Below are 18,988 nucleotides of genomic sequence, written 5' to 3'. Positions count from 1 at the left end.
CAGATTAGAGATGAACCGTCGGACGAAGTTGATCTTGCCGATAAGACGTTGGAGTTCCTTCTTCGTGGTAGGTGGCTGCATGGTACGTACTGCCTCCTGACTTTTCAGGCCGATCTCGATTCCTCGTTCATGAACCAGAAAACCTAGGAACTGACCGGCCGTCACACCAAAGGCACACTTCTTTGGATTCATTCTCAGCCCGAATTTCCGAGTTCGGTCTAGGATGCGTCGCAAATCATCCAAGTGTCCTTCCATGGAGACAGACTTGACCACCACGTCATCGATGTAAATTTCTACCAACTTGCCGATCAGATCATGAAAAATGTAATTCATGGCTCTTTGGTATGTTGCACCGGCATTCTTCAACCCAAATGTCATGACCACATATTCAAACAAGCCCACTGATCCTGGTACTCTGAATGCGGTCTTGTGTATATCTTCTGGAGCCATGAAGATTTGGTTGTAGCCGGCATTGCCATCCATGAAACTTAACACCTTGTGGCCAGCAGCTGCATTGATCAATGTTTCTGCCACAGGCATTGGATATTCATCCTTTGGAGTGGCTCTGTTGAGATCTCGGAAATCTATGGCCACACGCCACCGGCCGTCCTTTTTCTCTACAGGTACGATACTGGAGATCCATTCAGCATACCTGCATGGCCTGATGAACCCGGCGGCTGATACGTCTCCGACGTATCGATAATTTCTTATGTTCCATGCCACATTATAGATGATATCTACATGTTTTATGCACACTTTATGTCATATTCGTGCATTTTCTGGAACTAACCTATTAACAAGATGCCGAAGTGCCAGTTCCTGTTTTCTGCTGTTTTTGGTTTCAGAAATCCTAGTAACGAAATATTCTCGGAATTGGACGAAATCAATGCCCAGGTTCCTATTTTGCCCGGAAGCATCCAAAACACACGAGAACCGCCAGAGAGGGGGCACATGCCCACCAAACCCTAGGCCGGCGCGGCCAAGGGGGGGCCCGCGCCCCCCTATAGTGTCGGCGCCCCTTCGACCTTCTGACGCCGCCTCTTCGCCTATATAAAGCCCCTGGACCTAAAACCTCGATACGGAAAAGCCACGGTACAAGAAACCTTCTAGAGCCGCCGCCATCGCGAAGCCAAGATCTGGGGGACAGGAGTCTCTGTTCCGGCACGCCGCCGGGACGGGGAAGTGCCCCCGGAAGGCTCCTCCATCGACACCACCGCCAATCTTCATCAACGCTGCTGTCTCCCATGAGGAGGGAGTAGTTCTCCATCGAGGCTCGGGGCTGTACCGGTAGCTATGTGGTTCATCTCTCTCCTATGTACTTCAATACAATAATCTCATGAGCTGCCTTACATGATTGAGATTCATATGATGATGCTTGCAACCTAGATGTCGTTATGCTAGTCAAGTGAATTTTACTTATGTGATCTCCGGAGACTCCTTGTCCCACGTGTGTAAAGGTGACAGTGTGTGCACCGTGTGGGTCTCTTAGGCTATATTTCACAGAATACTTATTCACTGTTATGAATGGCATAGTGAAGTGCTTATTTATATCTCTTTATGATTGCAATGTGTTTTGTATCACAATTTATCTATGTGCTACTCTAGTGATGTTATTAAAGTAGTTTTATTCCTCCTGCACGGTGTAATGGTGATAGTGTGTGCATCCGTGTTAGTACTTGGCGTAGGCTATGATCATGATCTCTTGTAGATTATGAAGTTAACTATTGCTATGATGGTATTGATGTGATCTATTCCTCCTACATAGTGTGAAGGTGACAGTGCGCATGCTATGTTAGTACTTGGTTTAGTCGTGTTGATCTTTCATGCACTCTAAGGTTATTTAAATATGAACATTGAATATTGTGGAGCTTGTTAACTCCGGCATTGAGGGTTCGTGTAATCCTACACAATTAGTGGTGTTCATCATCCAACAAGAGAGTGTAGAGTATGCATTTATCTATTTTGTTATGTGATCAAAGTTGAGAGTGTCCACTAGTGAAAGTATGATCCCTAGGCCTTGTTCCTAAATACTGCTATCGCTGCTTGTTTACTGTTCTGCTGCGTTACTACTGCTGCGTTACTACTGCTTGTTTACTGTCCTGGGTAAAGCACTTTTCTGGTGCCGTTGCTACTACTTATTCATACCACCTGTATTTCACTATCTCTTCGCCGAACTAGTGCGCCTATTAGGTGTGTTGGGGACACAAGAGACTTCTTGCTTTGTGGTTGCAGGGTTGCATGAGAGGGATATCTTTGACCTCTTCCTCCCTGAGTTCGATAAACCTTGGGTGATCCACTTAAGGGAAAACTTGCTGCTGTTCTACAAACCTCTGCTCTTGGAGGCCCAACACTGTCTACAGGAAAAGGAGGGGGCGTAGACATCAAGCTATTTTCTGGCGCCGTTGCCGGGGAACGAAAAGCTACAATACAGGGATTTCCTCCCTCGTCAACCACGCGCCAGTTGTAGGCAGTCAGCGGCCAACATTTTCTTGATCTCCTTCTTGATTTCTTCGAGAATTTTGGCCTTCATCTGACGTGCTCGTTGTTGGAATGGCCGAAATCCCTTTTTGAGAGGGAGCCGATGCTCAATGATGCTCCTGTCTAACCCAGGCATCTCTGTGTAATCCCATGCAAAGCAATCTGGGTATTCTTTTAACAGAGCTATCATCTGGCTCCTGAGATGTGGATCTAACTTTTTGCTGATAAAAGTTGGTCGTGGCTTATCCCCAGGACCAATGTCAACCTCTTCTAGCTCATCAGCCGATGTAAACCCATACCCTAGCTTTCCGTCCCCCGCTAGATCGATGCTCAACACAGGGAAAACGTATGGCGAGGATAATATGGGCCGATTGCTGGAATCGGCCCCCATTTTGATTGCATTGCTCAATGAAGGTTTACATCTTGTTCGTGCTTTACTACGATTACGTGACATGCTTGAGACAAGATCATCACGTTTTATTTTTTGGGGCCGATCGCAGGGATCGGCCTTGCCACGTACGTCCATAGCCTTTGCTCTTGTTACACGGTCAGGCCGGTGGATAAGACCAGCCTCACCCCGTTTTTTGTCACGTCGATGCGCTCACAGTCGTCCAAAGTGATGCTGGAGAGTGGCTCTTGGCCTGCCGTCTCCCAAACATTCATGCCAGCCGTTGAGATCTCGGCTGAGTCATCTGCGTGGACGACCTCTACTTCATCTCCATCCCACTGTATTAAGCATTGATGCATCGTGGATGGAATGCAGCAGTTGGCGTGAATCCAATCTCTCCCTAGCAGGACAGCGTAGGTGCTCTTGCTATCGACAATGAAGAATGTCGTAGGGATGGTCTTCCTTCCTACGGTCAGATCCACGTTCAGAACACCTTGTGCCTCTGATGCTTGGCCGTTGAAATCGCTCAATGTGACATTGGTCTTGATCAGATCCGAGCTAGAGCGTCCCAGACGACGTAGCATGGAGTATGGCATGATGTTGACTGCCGCTCCGGTGTCGACCAGCATCTTGTTGACCGACTGCCCATTGATATAACCTCGTAAGTACAGGGCCTTCAGGTGTCTGTAACTTCTTTCTCGTGGCTTCTCAAAGATAACCGGCCTTGGGCCGCAGTCAAGTTGTGCCACAGGTGCCTCTTCGGTTCCAGGAGCACAAAACTCCGCCGGAAGAATGAACACCATGTTGGTGCCAGCCGATGTCTCATCATCGGCTTTCTTTTGTTTGGGGCGCCACTCTTTCTTCTGTGGTCGACCCTCTTCGTCCAGAGTTCGTTGAATTTTCGCGGCCAGATCAGGCCGCGCTTTCCTCAACGTATGCAGGTATAACCTTTCGGCTTCCTCCAAGCAACGTAGTCGCTGAACCCTACGTTTTTGGGAGTGGCTGAGTCCATCAGGGCACCACCTTGGACGGTGGTATTTATCTTCTTCTTCTTCTTCGTCTTCTAACTCCTCGAGATCTTCCACCCGAGAGGACTCAGCTTGCTTGTTCCGAGATGGGAGAGGTCCTAGACGCTTGAACACTGACACGTCTCCTGTGCCCTTCTTCTTATGTCTACATTCTGGGCAGTTGCCGATTGTGGGCAATCGGCTCATTCCTGAATCCCAGCAGTGTTTGAATAAGGGATAGTCCCAGTGCCTGTCCACGTCGTCCTGCTCTCTTGACTTTTCCTTAGCATGGCGCTCATATCTTTCGTCATCTCGATCATGCCGACGATATCTCCTGTTGTCCCTGCTAGCCCGACGATCTCTTTCGTCGTCGTCGTTGTATCGCCGGCGTTGGTCGTACTGACGCTCATATTTGTTGAGGAGATGATCAGAGAGAGGTCGCTGATATCGCACATTCTTCACTTCTCCCTCTGTGATGTAGCACTTGCCATCGTTTCGGAGCCGATCGCGTGGAATGGCTTCCTCCTTGTCCTTGCCACGAGAGCGGCTGCCCTCGTCTCTGTCCCTACCAGGGTGGTGCACAGGCCCTACCATGTTAATGCTGAATGAGAAACCTGGCTGGCACTTCCCGGGGTAGGCATACTCCACCATGTTAACGGCGGGGAAGGGGTGCGTGTCAACTTTCATGGCGTACTGGCTGAAAATTAGACGCCCTTGTTCTATCGCCATTTGGATCTGCTGACGCCACATCCTGCAGTCGTTGGTAGTATGGGTGAACGTGTTATGCCACTTGCAATATGGCTTTCCATTCAGCTCTTGCGCCGTAGGGATTTTATGGCCTTCGGGTAACTTTAGCTGCTTCTCCTTGAGTAAGAGGTCAAAAATCTGCTCAGCTTTGCTTACGTCGAAGTCAAACCCTCTTGGAGGACCTTGTGGCTTAACCCACTTGCAGGACACGGGGCTTGCCCCCCGAGCCCATTCAGCCACTGCTACCTCTTGATCTCCAGCAGAGCCTTCACCTTCCTCTGTCTCAACCAGGACTACTGCGCGCTTGAACTTGTCCTGGTACAACTCTGGGTGGCGCTGTTCATATAATGATAGTTTCTGAACCATATGCGCCAGTGAAGCGTACTCTGCTTGGGAAGCCATATCCTTGATCGGCGATGCAAGACCCACCACCGCCAGCTCGACTGCTTCTTTTTCAGTCAAACGAGCCGAATAGCATCGGTTCCTGATGGTCCTGAAGCGCTGGATGTATTCTGACACTGTTTCTCCGCGCTTCTGTCGTACTTGGGCTAGATCGGCAATGCCAGCCTCAGAAGCCTCTGAGTGATACTGCATGTGGAACTGCTCTTCCAGCTGCTTCCAAGTCCGGATTGAATCTGGTGGCAGCGAGGTATACCACCCGAAAGCCGATCCTGTGAGGGAGTGTGCGAAGAACCTCACACGTAATGGGTCTGATGCTGAGATCATGCCCAACTGCGCCAAATATCGGCTCACATGCTCGATTGAACTGGAGCCGTCTGACCCACTAAACTTGGAGAATTCAGGGAGCCGATACTTGGGTGGTAGTGGGATCAAATCGTACTCGTTGGGGTACGGCTTGAAATAGCCGATTGCCCTCCTTTTCGGCACCATCCCGAACTGGTCTCTCAAGATTGCACTGATCTGATCCGCGGTGCTAGCTACAGGAGTCAAGCTTTGAAGATTCGCTGGAGTGGCATACTTAGCTAGCCACGCTTGCTTCTCAAGATCTGAGCTAGCTGCAGGAGTTGAGCTTTGAAGGTTTGTTGGAGTGGCATACTTGGCTAGCCACGCCTGCTTCTCAAGATCTGATCCAGAAGCCCCTCCTGCTGTTCCAGAAATCCCTGCTGTTGCAGTCTGGTTCGTGAGTGCCCAGTTACTACAGTCTGGCACATATGTGCACGTGTATCCGTGCGGGATCTCCTTAGGCGCCTCATACAAGAACTGGTAATCACTAGGATCGCCACCGATCTTGTAGACGATGAATGCCGGTGAACTCGGCACTTCTGGTGCTGCCAACGCGAACGGCAGCGGTGGTCGGGTCTGGAGTGGTATCTCTCCTTGGTGAGTCCCTAGAGCAGGTCCTGATGGAGAGTACTGATGCTTCATGATTTCCTGGACCACGCGAAGCGCGACACGCTCCAAGGCGTTTATCAGGCTCTCAGAATGGCGGTGTAGCGAATGAGCTACCATGTGATTAACCTCCTGACGCAGAGACCTGGTGCGTTCTTCTGAAGGGGTAGACAGATCCACTCCATCGAGCGTGCCTTCAGGTGAGAACCCTTTCCACCTGATGCCGTGTGAGCGGGTCCTCTGGAAAGAGCCGATGAGGTCGGCTTCGAAGATAGCTTTGACATCGTCATACTTCTTCTTGAGCTCTTCAGTCAGATCTTCGTACGTGACTGGATCTTCCGCCATCTCAGATGCAGATGGCGATGCAGTTGATGTCGAAGATTGTCCCACCGGGCGTGCCAGAATGTGTTGGCGTCCGAAACCCACCGGCGAGTAGCCACGGGCAACACGTAGAGCCGGGAGGCTCCCAGAACTGCGGTTGGCCCTGGTCCCTCGTGCGACGGCCCGCAAAGCTCCGGCACGCACGTCCGATGCTGGTGCAAGGGCGTGCCACCTGACCTATACCTGGTCAGGAAGGTGATGGATTGCTTCGCTTAGTAGCATGGCATACACGTAAACATTAAATACGAGCCTCGATCGGCTCTCAGGTTATCCTGTGAATCGGCTCAAGGAGCCGATCCACCCATGATTCGTATGAGGTCTACGAAAACATGGTGGTCCTGCTTGATCAATATAAAGCTAAAACGACATACGACGATTTAGGGTTTTCACCACATAATCAGAACGTCCTACACGTAATTGAGCCTGGCAGCCACACAAGATGATAATAAACCAGCCCTAGATAAGGCCTAAAAACCAACAATGAAGTTGATTCCCGGAACATCTTATCTAGGGCTAGCAAACTACACCCTACGTGCTACTGGATCCTTCAACCCGTTTGCAAGGCCTAACTATGTAGATATTAAACTAATCCTTGAATAACAAGGAGCAATCGTAACGGATCGGATCTACTAAATAATGACTAAGCAAGGTGCTGCCCTTACACCTAAGATAGGCGTAAGGGCAGCTAGATGTCTAAAGGTAGCATGGATAAAAGTATATATCACGGTAGAACCATGCTAACCCTAACACATCTATGATAACTACGTTGCTCGCCATCAACAAGGCTTCAGCACGAGCAACGCATGAACAACGAATAAACATATACTGCCTAGATCGCAAGATGCGATCTAGGCAGCATGATGCTTACCCGGAAGAAACCCTCGAAACAAGGGGTTGGCGATGCGCCTAGATTGGTTTGTTGTGAACGTGATTGTCCTCTGATACGTCTCCAACGTATCGATAATTTCTTATGTTTCATGCCACATTATTGATGATTTCTATATGTTTTATGCACACTTTATGTCATATTCGTGCATTTTCTGGAACTAACCTATTAACAAGATGCCGAAGTGCCAGTTCCTGTTTTCTGCTGTTTTTGGTTTCAGAAATCCTAGTAACGAAATATTCTCGGAATCGGACGAAATCAACGCCCAGGTTCCTATTTTGCCCGGTAGCATCCAGAACACACGAGAACCGCCAGAGAGGGGGCACGGGGCCACCAAACCCTAGGCCGGCGCGGCCAAGGGGGGGCCCGCGCCCCCCTATAGTGTGGCCACCCTGTCAGCCCTCCTGCGCCGCCTCTTCGCCTATTTAAAGCCTCCGTCGCGAAAACCCTGATACGTTCGACGAAACCCACAGAAACCTTCCAGAGCCGCCGCCATCGCGAAGCCAAGATCTGGGAGACAGGAGTCTCTGTTCCGGCACGCCGCCGGAACGGGGAAGTGCCCCCGGAAGGCTTCTCCATCGACACCGCTGCCATCTTCACCGCCATCTTCATCACCGTTGCTGCTCCCATGAGGAGGGAGTAGTTCTCCATCGAGGCTCGGGGTTGTACCGGTAGCTATGTGGTTAATCTCTCTCCTATGTGCTTCAATACAATAATCTCATGAGCTGCCTGATGGCGTGTAACTCACACGTTCGTTGGGAACCCCAAGAGGAAGGTATGATGCGCACAGCAGCAAGTTTTCCCTCAGAAAGAAACCAAGGTTTATCGAACCAGGAGGAGCCAAGAAGCACGTTGAAGGTTGATGGCGGCGGGATGTAGTGCGGCGCAACACCAGGGATTCCGGCGCCAACGTGGAACCTGCACAACACAACCAAAGTACTTTGCCCCAACGAAACAGTGAGGTTGTCAATCTCACCGGCTTGCTGTAACAAAGGATTAACCGTATTGTGTGGAAGATGATTGTTTGCAGAAAACAAGAAACAAAGTATTGCAAGATGATTGTATTTCAGTAAAGAGAATTGGACCGGGGTCCATAGTTCACTAGAGGTGTCTCTCCCATAAGACAAGCAGCATGTTGGGTGAACAAATTACAGTTGGGCAATTGACAAATAAAGAGAGCATGACCATGCACATACATATCATGATGAGTATAGTGAGATTTAATTGGGCATTACGACAAAGTACATAGACCGCCATCCAACTGCATCTATGCCTAAAAAGTCCACCTTCAGGTTATCATCCGAACCCCTTCCAGTATTAAGTTGCAAAGCAACAGACAATTGCATTAAGTATGGTGCGTAATGTAATCAACAACTACATCCTTAGACATAGCATCAATGTTTTATCCCTAGTGGCAACAGCACAACACAACCTGAGAACTTTCATCACATCGTCCTGTGTCAATGCAGGCATGAACCCACTATCGAGCATAAATACTCCCTCTTGGAGTTACAAGCATCTACTTGGCCAGAGCATCTACTAGTAACGGAAAGCATGCAAGATCATAAACAACACATAGATATAACTTTGATAATCAACATAACAAGTATTCTCTATTCATCGGATCCCACCAAACGCAACATATAGAATTACAGATAGATGATCTTGATCATGTTAGGCAGCTCACAAGATCCGACAATGATAGCACAATGGGGAGAAGACAACCATCTAGCTACAGCTATGGACCCATAGTCCAGGGGTAGACTACTCACACATCACACCGGAGGCGACCATGGCAGTGTAGAGTCCTCCGGCAGATGATTCCCCTCTCCGGCAGGGTGCCGGAGGCGATCTCCTGGATCCCCCGAGATGGGATCGGCGGCGGCGGCGTCTCAGTAAGGTTTTCCGTATCGTGGCTCTCGGTACTGGGGGTTTCGTCACGGAGGCTTTAAGTAGGCGGAAGGGCAAGTCAGGAGGGGGCACAGGGGCCCCACACCATAGGTCGGCGCGGCCAGGGGGGGCCGCGCCGCCCTAGGGTTTGGCCACACTGTGGCCCCACTTCGTTGACTCTTCGGTCTTCTGGAAGCTTCGTGGCAAAATAGGACCCTGGGCGTTGATTTCGTCCAATTCCGAGAATATTTCGTTACTAGGATTTCTGAAACCAAAAACAGCAGAAAACAAAGAATCGGCACTTCGGCATCTTGTTAATAGGTTAGTTCCAGAAAATGCACGAATATGACATAAAGTGTGCATAAAACATGTAGATAACATCAATAATGTGGCATAGAACATAAGAAATTATCGATACGTCGGAGACGTATCAGCATCCCCAAGCTTAGTTCTGCTCGTCCCGAGCAGGTAAAACGATAACACAGATAATTTCTGGAGTGACATGCCATCATAACCTTGATCATACTATTTGTAAAGCATATGTAGTGAATGCAGCGATCAAAACAATATATATGACATGAGCAAACAAGTGAATCATATAGCAAAGACTTTTCATGAATAGCACTTCAAGACAAGCATCAATTAAGTCTTGCATAAGAGTTAACTCATAAAGCAATAATTCAAAGTAAAGGTATTGAAGCAACACAAAAGAAGATTAAGTTTCAGTGGTTGCTTTCAACTTGTAACATGTATATCTCATGGATATTGTCAACATAGAGTAATATAATAAGTGCAATAAGCAAATATGTAGGAATCAATGCACAGTTCACACAAGTGTTTGCTTCTTGAGGTGGAGAGAAATAGGTGAACTGACTCAACATTGAAAGTAAAAGAATGGTCCTCCATAGAGGAAAAGCATCGATTGCTATATTTGTGCTAGAGCTTTGATTTTGAAAACATGAAACAATTTTGTCAACGGTAGTAATAAAGCATATGTATCATGTAAATTATATCTTATAAGTTGCAAGCCTCATGCATAGTGTACTAATAGTGCCCGCACCTTGTCCTAATTAGCTTGGACTACCGGATCATCACAATGCACATGTTTTGACCAAGTGTCACAAAGGGGTACCTCTATGCCGCCTGTACAAAGGTCTAAGGAGAAAGCTCGCATTTTGGATTTCTCGCTATTGATTAATCTTCAACTTAGACATCCATACCAGGACAACATAGACAACAGATAATGGACTCCTCTTTTATGCATAAGCATGTAACAACAATTAATAATTTTCTCATTTGAGATTGAGGATATTTGTCCAAAACTGAAACTTCCACCATGGATCATGGCTTTAGTTAGCGGCCCAATGTTCTTCTCTAACAATATGCATGCTTAACCATAAGGTGGTAGATCTCTCTTACTTCAGACAAGACGGACATGCATAGCAACTCACATGAAATTCAACAAAGAGTAGTTGATGGCGTCCCCAGAAGCATGGTTATCGCACAACAAGCAACTTAATAAGAGATAAAGTGCATAATTACATATTCAATACCACAATAGTTTTTAAGCTATTTGTCCCATGAGCTATATATTGCAAAGGTGAAGAATGGAAATTTAAAGGTAGCACTCAAGCAATTTACTTTGGAATGGCGGAAAATACCATGTAGTAGGTAGGTATGGTGGACACAAATGGCATAGTGGTTGGCTCAAGTATTTTGGATGCATGAGAAGTATTCCCTCTCGATACAAGGTTTAGGCTAGCAAGGTTTATTTGAAACAAACACAAGGATGAACCGGTGCAGCAAAACTCACATAAAAGACATATTGAAAACATTATAAGACTCTACACCGTCTTCCTTGTTGTTCAAACTCAAAACTAGAAATTATCTAGACCTTAGAGAAACCAAATATGCAAACCAAATTTTAGCATGCTCTATATATTTCTTCATTAATGGGTGCAAAGTATATGATGCAAGAGCTTAAACATGAGCACAACAATTGCCAAGTATCACATTACCCAAGACATTTATAGCAATTACTACATGTATCATTTTTCAATTCCAACCATATAACAATTTAACGAAGGAGAAACTTCGCCATGAATACTATGAGTAGAAACCAAGGACATACTTGTCCATATGCTACAGCGGAGCGTGTCTCTCTCCCATAAAGTGAATGCTAGGATCCATTTCATTCAAACAAAACAAAAACAAAAACAAAAACAAACCGACGCTCCAAGCAAAGCACATAAGATGTGATGGAATAAAAATATAGTTTCAGGGGAGGAACCTGATAATGTTGTCGATGAAGAAGGGGATGCCTTGGGCATCCCCAAGCTTAGACGCTTGAGTCTTCTTAGAATATGCAGGGGTGAACCACCGGGGCATCCCCAAGCTTAGAGCTTTCACTCTCCTTGATCATGTTGCATCATACTCCTCTCTTGATCCTTGAAAACTTCCTCAACACCAAACTCGAAACAACTTATTAGAGGGTTAGTGCACAATAAAAATTAACATATTCAGAGGTGACACAATCATTCTTAACACTTCTGGACATTGCATAATGCTACTGGACATTAGTGGATCAAAGAAATTCATCCAACATAGCAAAAGAGGCAATGCGAAATAAAAGGCAGAATCTGTCAAAACAGAACAGCTCGTATTGACGAATTTTAAAATGGCACCAGACTTGCTCAAATGAAAATGCTCAAATTGAATGAAAGTTGCGTACATATCTGAGGATCATGCACGTAAATTGGCTTAATTTTCTGAGTTACCTACAGGGAGGTGGACCCAGATTCGTGACAGCAAAGAAATCTGGAACTGCGCAGTAATCCAAATCTAGTACTTACTTTTCTATCAAAGACTTTACTTGGCACAATAAAACACTAAACTAAGATAAGGAGAGGTTGCTACAGTAGTAAACAACTTCCAAGACACAAAATAACAACAAAGTACTGTAGGTAAACACATGGGTTGTCTCCCATAAGCGCTTTTCTTTAACGCCTTTCAGCTAGGCGCAGAAAGTGTGTATCAAGTATTATCAAGAGACGAAGTGTCAACATCATAATTAGTTCTCATAATAGAATCAAAAGGTACCTTCATTCTCTTTCTAGGGAAGTGTTCCATACCCTTCTTAAGAGGAAATTGATATTTTATATTACCTTCCTTCATATCAATGACAGCACCAACAGTTCGAAGAAAAGGTCTTCCCAATATAATGGGACAAGATGCATTGCATTCAATATCCAAGACAACAAAATCAACGGGGACAAGGTTATTGTTAACGGTAATGCGAACATTATCAACTTCCCCCAAAGGTTTCTTTGTAGAATGATCAGCAAGATTAACATCCAAATAACAATTTTTCAGCGGTGGCAAGTCAAGCATATTATAAATTTTCTTAGGCATAACAGAAATACTTGCACCAAGATCACATAAAGCATTACAATCAAAATCTTTAACCTTCATCTTAATGATGGGCTCCCAACCATCCTCTAGCTTTTTAGGAATAGAGGCTTCGCGCTCTAGTTTCTCTTCTCTAGCTTTTATGAGAGCATTTGTGATATGATGTGTAAAAGCCAAATTTATAGCACTAGCATTAGGACTTTTAGCAAGTTTTTGTAAGAACTTTATAACTTCAGAGATGTGGCAATCATCAAAATTCAAACCATTATAATCTAAAGCAATGGGATCATCATCCCCAATGTTGGAAAAAATTTCAGCAGCTTTATCACAAGCGATTTCAAATGTTTTAGCGCTTTCTGCAGTTTCTCGCTTTGCATTAGAAGTGGAAACATTGCTAACACCAATTCTTTTATTAGTATTAGTAGGAGGTGCAGCAACATGTGTAGCATTAGCATTACTAGTGGTGGTAATAGTCCAAACTTTAGCTACATTCTTCTCTTTAGCTAGTTTTTTATTTTCTTCTCTATCCCACCTAGCACGCAGTTCAGCCATTAATCTTATATTCTCATTAATTCTAACTTGAATGGCATTTGCTGTAGTAAAAATTTTATTATGATGATTCTCATTAGGCATAACTTTTGATTTCAAAAGATCAACATCAACAGCAAGACTATCGACTTTAGAAGCAAGTATATCAATTTTCCCAAGCTTTTCTTCAACAGATTTGTTAAAAGCAGTTTGTGTACTAATAAATTCTTTAAGCATGGCTTCAAGTCCAGGGGGTGAACTCCTATTATTGTTGTAAGAATTCCCATAAGAATTACCATAGCCGTTGCCATTATTATAAGGATATGGCCTATAGTTGTTACTAGAATTGTTCCGGTAAGCATTGTTGTTGAAACTATTATTTTTAATGAAGTTTACATCAACATGTTCTTCTTGTGCAACCAATGAAGCTAATGGAACATTATTAGGATCAATATTAGTCCTATCATTCACAAGCATAGACATAATAGCATCAATCTTATCACTCAAGGAAGAGGTTTCTTCGATTAATTTACCTTCTTACCTTGTGGAGCTCTTTCCGTGTGCCATTCAGAGTAGTTGATCATCATATTATCAAGAAGCTTTGTTGCTTCACCAAGAGTGATGGACATAAAGGTACCTCCAGCAGCTGAATCCAAAAAATTCCGTGAAGAAATTTAGTCCTGCATAGAAGGTTTGGATGATCATCCAAGTAGTCAGTCCATGGGTTGGGCAATTTTTAACCAGAGATTTCATTCTTTCCCAAGCTTGAGCAACATGTTCAGTATCTAATTGTTTAAAATTCATTATGCTACTCCTCAAAGATATAATTTTAGCAGGGGGATAATATCTACCAATAAAAGCATCCTTGCATTTAGTCCATGAATCAATACTATTCTTAGGCAGAGATAGCAACCAATCTTTAGCTCTTCCTCTTAATGAGAAAGGGAACAATTTTAATTTTATAATGTCACCATCTACATCTTTATATTTTTGCATTTCACATAGTTCAACAAAATTATTAAGATGGGCAGCAGCATCATCAGAACTAACACCAGAAAATTGCTCTCGCATAACAAGATTCAAAGAAAGCAGGTTTAATTTCAAAGAATTCTGCTGTAGTAGCAGGTGGAGCAATAGGTGTGCATAAGAAATCATTATTATTTGTGGTTGTGAAGTCACACAACTTAGTATTTTCAGCGGTAGCCATTTTAGCAACAGTAAATAAAGCAAACTAGATAAAGTAAATGCAAGTAACTAATTTTTTTGTGTTTTTAATATAGCAAACAAGATAGTAAATAAAGTAAAACTAGCAACTAATTTTTTTTGTATTTTGATTTAGTGCAGCAAACAAAGTAGTAAATAAAACTAAGCAAGACAAAAACAAAGTAAAGAGATTGAGAAGTGGAGACTCCCCTTGCAGCGTGTCTTGATCTCCCCGGCAACGGCGCCAGAAAAAGAGCTTGATGGCGTGTAACTCACACGTTCGTTGGGAACCCCAAGAGGAAGGTATGATGCGCACAGCAGCAAGTTTTCCCTCAGAAAGAAACCAAGGTTTATCGAACCAGGAGGAGCCAAGAAGCACGTTGAAGGTTGATGTCGGCGGGATGTAGTGCGGCGCAACACCAGGGATTCCGGCGCCAACGTGGAACCTGCACAACACAACCAAAGTACTTTGCCCCAACGAAACAGTGAGGTTGTCAATCTCACCGGCTTGCTGTAACAAAGGATTAACCGTATTGTGTGGAAGATGATTGTTTGCAGAAAACAAGAAAACAAGATTGCAGTAGATTGTATTTCAGTAAAGAGAATTGGACCGGGGTCCACAGTTCACTAGAGGTGTCTCTCCCATAAGACAAGCAGCATGTTGGGTGAACAAATTACAGTTGGGCAATTGACAAATAAAGAGAGCATGACCATGCACATACATATCATGATGAGTATAGTGAGATTTAATTGGGCATTACGACAAAGTACATAGACCGCCATCCAACTGCATCTATGCCTAAAAAGTCCACCTTCAAAGTTATCATCCGAACCCCTTCCGGTATTAAGTTGCAAAGCAACAGACAATTGCATTAAGTATGGTGCGGAATGTACTCAACATCTACATCGTTAGACATAGCATCAATGTTTTATCCCTAGTGGCAACAGCACAACACAACCTTAGAACTTTCTGTCACTGTCCCAGGTGTCAATGCAGGCATGAACCCACTATCGAGCATAAATACTCCCTCTTGGAGTTACAAGCATCTACTTGGCCAGAGCATCTACTAGTAACGGAAAGCATGCAAGATCATAAACAACACATAGATATAACTTTGATAATCAACATAACAAGTATTCTCTATTCATCGGATCCCAACAAACGCAACATATAGAATTACAGATAGATGATCTTGATCATGTTAGGCAGCTCACAAGATCCGACAATGATAGCACAATGGGGAGAAGACAACCATCTAGCTACAGCTATGGACCCATAGTCCAGGGGTAGACTACTCACACATCACACCGGAGGCGACCATGGCGGTGTAGAGTCCTCCGGCAGATGATTCCCCTCTCCGGCAGGGTGCCGGAGGCGATCTCCTGGATCCCCCGAGATGGGATCGGCGGCGGCGGCGTCTCAGTAAGGTTTTCCGTATCGTGGCTCTCGGTACTGGGGGTTTCGTCACGGAGGCTTTAAGTAGGCGGAAGGGCAAGTCAGGAGGGGGCACAGGGGCCCCACACCATAGGTCAGCGCGGCCATGGGGGGGCCGCGCCACCCTAGGGTTTGGCCACACTGTGGCCCCACTTCGTTGACTCTTCGGTCTTCTGGAAGCTTCGTGGCAAAATAGGACCCTGGGCGTTGATTTCGTCCAATTCCGAGAATATTTCGTTACTAGGATTTCTGAAACCAAAAACAGCAGAAAACAGCAACTGGCACTTCGGCATCTTGTTAATAGGTTAGTTCCAGAAAATGCACGAATATGACATAAAGTGTGCATAAAACATGTAGATAACATCAATAATGTGGCATAGAACATAAGAAATTATCGATACGTCGGAGACGTATCACTGCCTTACATGATTGAGATTCATATGATGATGCTTGTAATCTAGATGTCATTATGCTAGTCAAGTGAATTTTACTCATGTGATCTCCGGAGACTCCTTGTCCCACGTGTGTAAAGGTGACAGTGTGTGCACCGTGTGGGTCTCTTAGGCTATATTTCACAGAATACTTATTCACTGTTATGAATGGCATAGTGAAGTGCTTATTTATATCTCTTTATGATTGCAATGTATTTTGTATCACAATTTATCTATGTGCTACTCTAGTGATGTTATTAAAGTAGTTTTATTCCTCCTACACGGTGTAATGGTGACAGTGTGTGCATCCGTGTTAGTACTTGGTTTATGCTATGATTATGATCTCTTGTAGATTATGAAGTTAACTATTGCTATGATAGTATTGATGTGTATTATTCCTCCTACATAGCATGAAGGTGACAGTGTGCATGCTATGCTAGTACTTGGTTTAGTCGAATTGATCTTTCATGCACTCTAAGGTTATTTAAATATAAACATTGAATTGTGGAGCTTGTTAACTCCGGCATTGAGGGTTCGTGTAATCCTACGCAATGTGTTCATCATCCAACAAGAGTGTAGAGTATGCATTTATCTATTCTGTTATGTGATCAATGTTGAGAGTGTCCACTAGTGAAAGTGTAATCCCTAGGCCTTGTTCCTAAATACTGCTATCGCTGCTTGTTTACTGTTTTACTGCGTTACTACTGCTGCAATACTACCACCATCAACTACACGCCAGCAAGCTATTTTCTGGCACCGTTGCTACTGCTCATACTTATTCATACCACCTGTATTTCACTATCTCTTCGCCGAACTAGTGCACCTATTAGGTGTGTTGGGGACACAAGAGACTTCTTGCTTTGTGGTTGCAGGGTTGCATGAGAGGGATATCTTTGACCTCTTCCTCCCTGAGTTCGATAAACCTTGGGTGATCCACTTAAGGGAAAACTTGCTGCTGTCCTAGAAACCTCTGCTCTTGGAGGCCCAACACTGTCTACAGGAAAAGGAGGGGGGCGTAGACATCAAGCTATTTTCTGGCGCCGTTGCCGGGGAGGAAAGGTAAAAGGTACTCACACTCCGGATCTCGGCTACTAAGCTATTTTCGCCGTTGTAAGTACTCGAAGCTATTTCCTTTAGATCCTGCAATTGCAACTTTTTGTTTCTTGTTTACACTAGTTTGGCATAATGGACAAGAATGATCTTCTTATTCTATTTCCTGATTTAAAACATGGATTGTTTGATGCGAAAATTAAAAAACCTATGGAATCTTATTTGCATGCTGGTAGTAATATTAGTATGAACGCTTTGAACACCATTGTTTATAATAATATAGAAAGTTCTAAGCTTGGGGAAGCTGGTTTTCATGATCTTTTTATTCCCCCAAGCATTGAGGAGAAAATTTACTTTGATGATACTTTGCCTCCTATTTATGATAATGATATTGGTCTTTTAGTACCGCCTGTTATAGAGGATAAATTTGATTATGATTACAATATGCCTCCTATATTTGATAATGAGAATAATAATGATAGCTACTTTGTTGAATTTGCTCCCACTACAACTAATAAAATTGATTATGCTTATGTGGAGATTAATGATACTTTTATGCATGTGAATAAGAATGCTTTATGTGATACTTATATTGTTGAGTTTGTTCATGATGCCTCTGAAAATTATTATGAGAGAGGAAAATATGGTTGTAGAAATTTTCATGTTACTAAAATGCCTCTCTATGTGCTGAAATTTTTGAAGCTACACTTGTTTTATCTTCCTGATCTTGTCATTTTGCTCTTCATGAATTTATTTGTGTACAAGGTTCCTTTTCATAGGAAGCATGTTAGACTTAAATGTGTTTTGGATTTGCTTCTTGATGCTCTCTTTTGCTTCAAATACTATTTCTTGCGAGTGCATCATTAAAACTGCTGAGCCCATCTTAATGGCTATAAAGAAAGAACTTCTTGGGAGATAACCCATGTGTTATTTTGCTACAGTATTTTGTTTTTATTTTGTGTCTTGGAAGTTGTTTACTACTGTAGCAACCTCTCCTTATCTTAGTTTAGTGTTTTGTTGTGCCAAGTAAAGTCTTTGATAGAAAAGTGAATACTAGATTTGAATTACTGCGCAGAAATAGATTTCTTTGCTGTCACGAATCTGGGCCTAATTCTCTGTAGGTAACTCAGAAAATTATGCCAATTTACGTGAGTGATCCTCAGATATGTACGCAACTTTCATTCAATTTGAGCATTTTCATCTGAGCAAGTCTGGTGCCATTTTAAAATTCGTCTTTACGGACTGTTCTGTTTTGACAGATTCTGCCTTTTATTTCGCATTGCCTCTTTTGCTGTGTTGGATGGATTTCTTTGTTCCATTACCTTCCAGTAGCTTTGGGCAATGTACAGAAGTGTTAAGAATGATTGTGTCACCTCTGAACATGTGGATTTTTGATTATGCACTAACCCTCTAATGAGTTTGTTTCGAGTTTGGTGTGGAGGAAGTTTTCAAGGGTCAAGAGAGGAGGATGATATACTATGATCAAGAAGAGTGAAAAGTCTAAGCTTGGGGATGCCCCGGTGGTTCACCCCTGCATATTCTAAGAAGAATCAAGCGTCTAAGCTTGGGGATGCCCAAGGCATCCCCTTCTTCATCGACAACATTATCAGGTTCCTCCCCTGAAACTATATTTTTATTCCATCACATCTTATGTGCTTTGCTTGGAGCGTCGGTTTGTTTTTGTTTTTGTTTTGTTTGAATAAAATGGATCCTAGCATTCTTTGTGTGGGAGAGAGACACACTCCGCTGTAGCATATGGACAAGTATGTCCTTAGTTTCTACTCATAGTATTCATGGCGAAGTTTC

Source organism: Lolium perenne, chromosome 1 (genome assembly GCF_019359855.2).
Source record: "Lolium perenne isolate Kyuss_39 chromosome 1, Kyuss_2.0, whole genome shotgun sequence".
NCBI lineage: Eukaryota > Viridiplantae > Streptophyta > Magnoliopsida > Poales > Poaceae > Lolium > Lolium perenne.
This window is presented reverse-complemented; position numbering follows the sequence as displayed.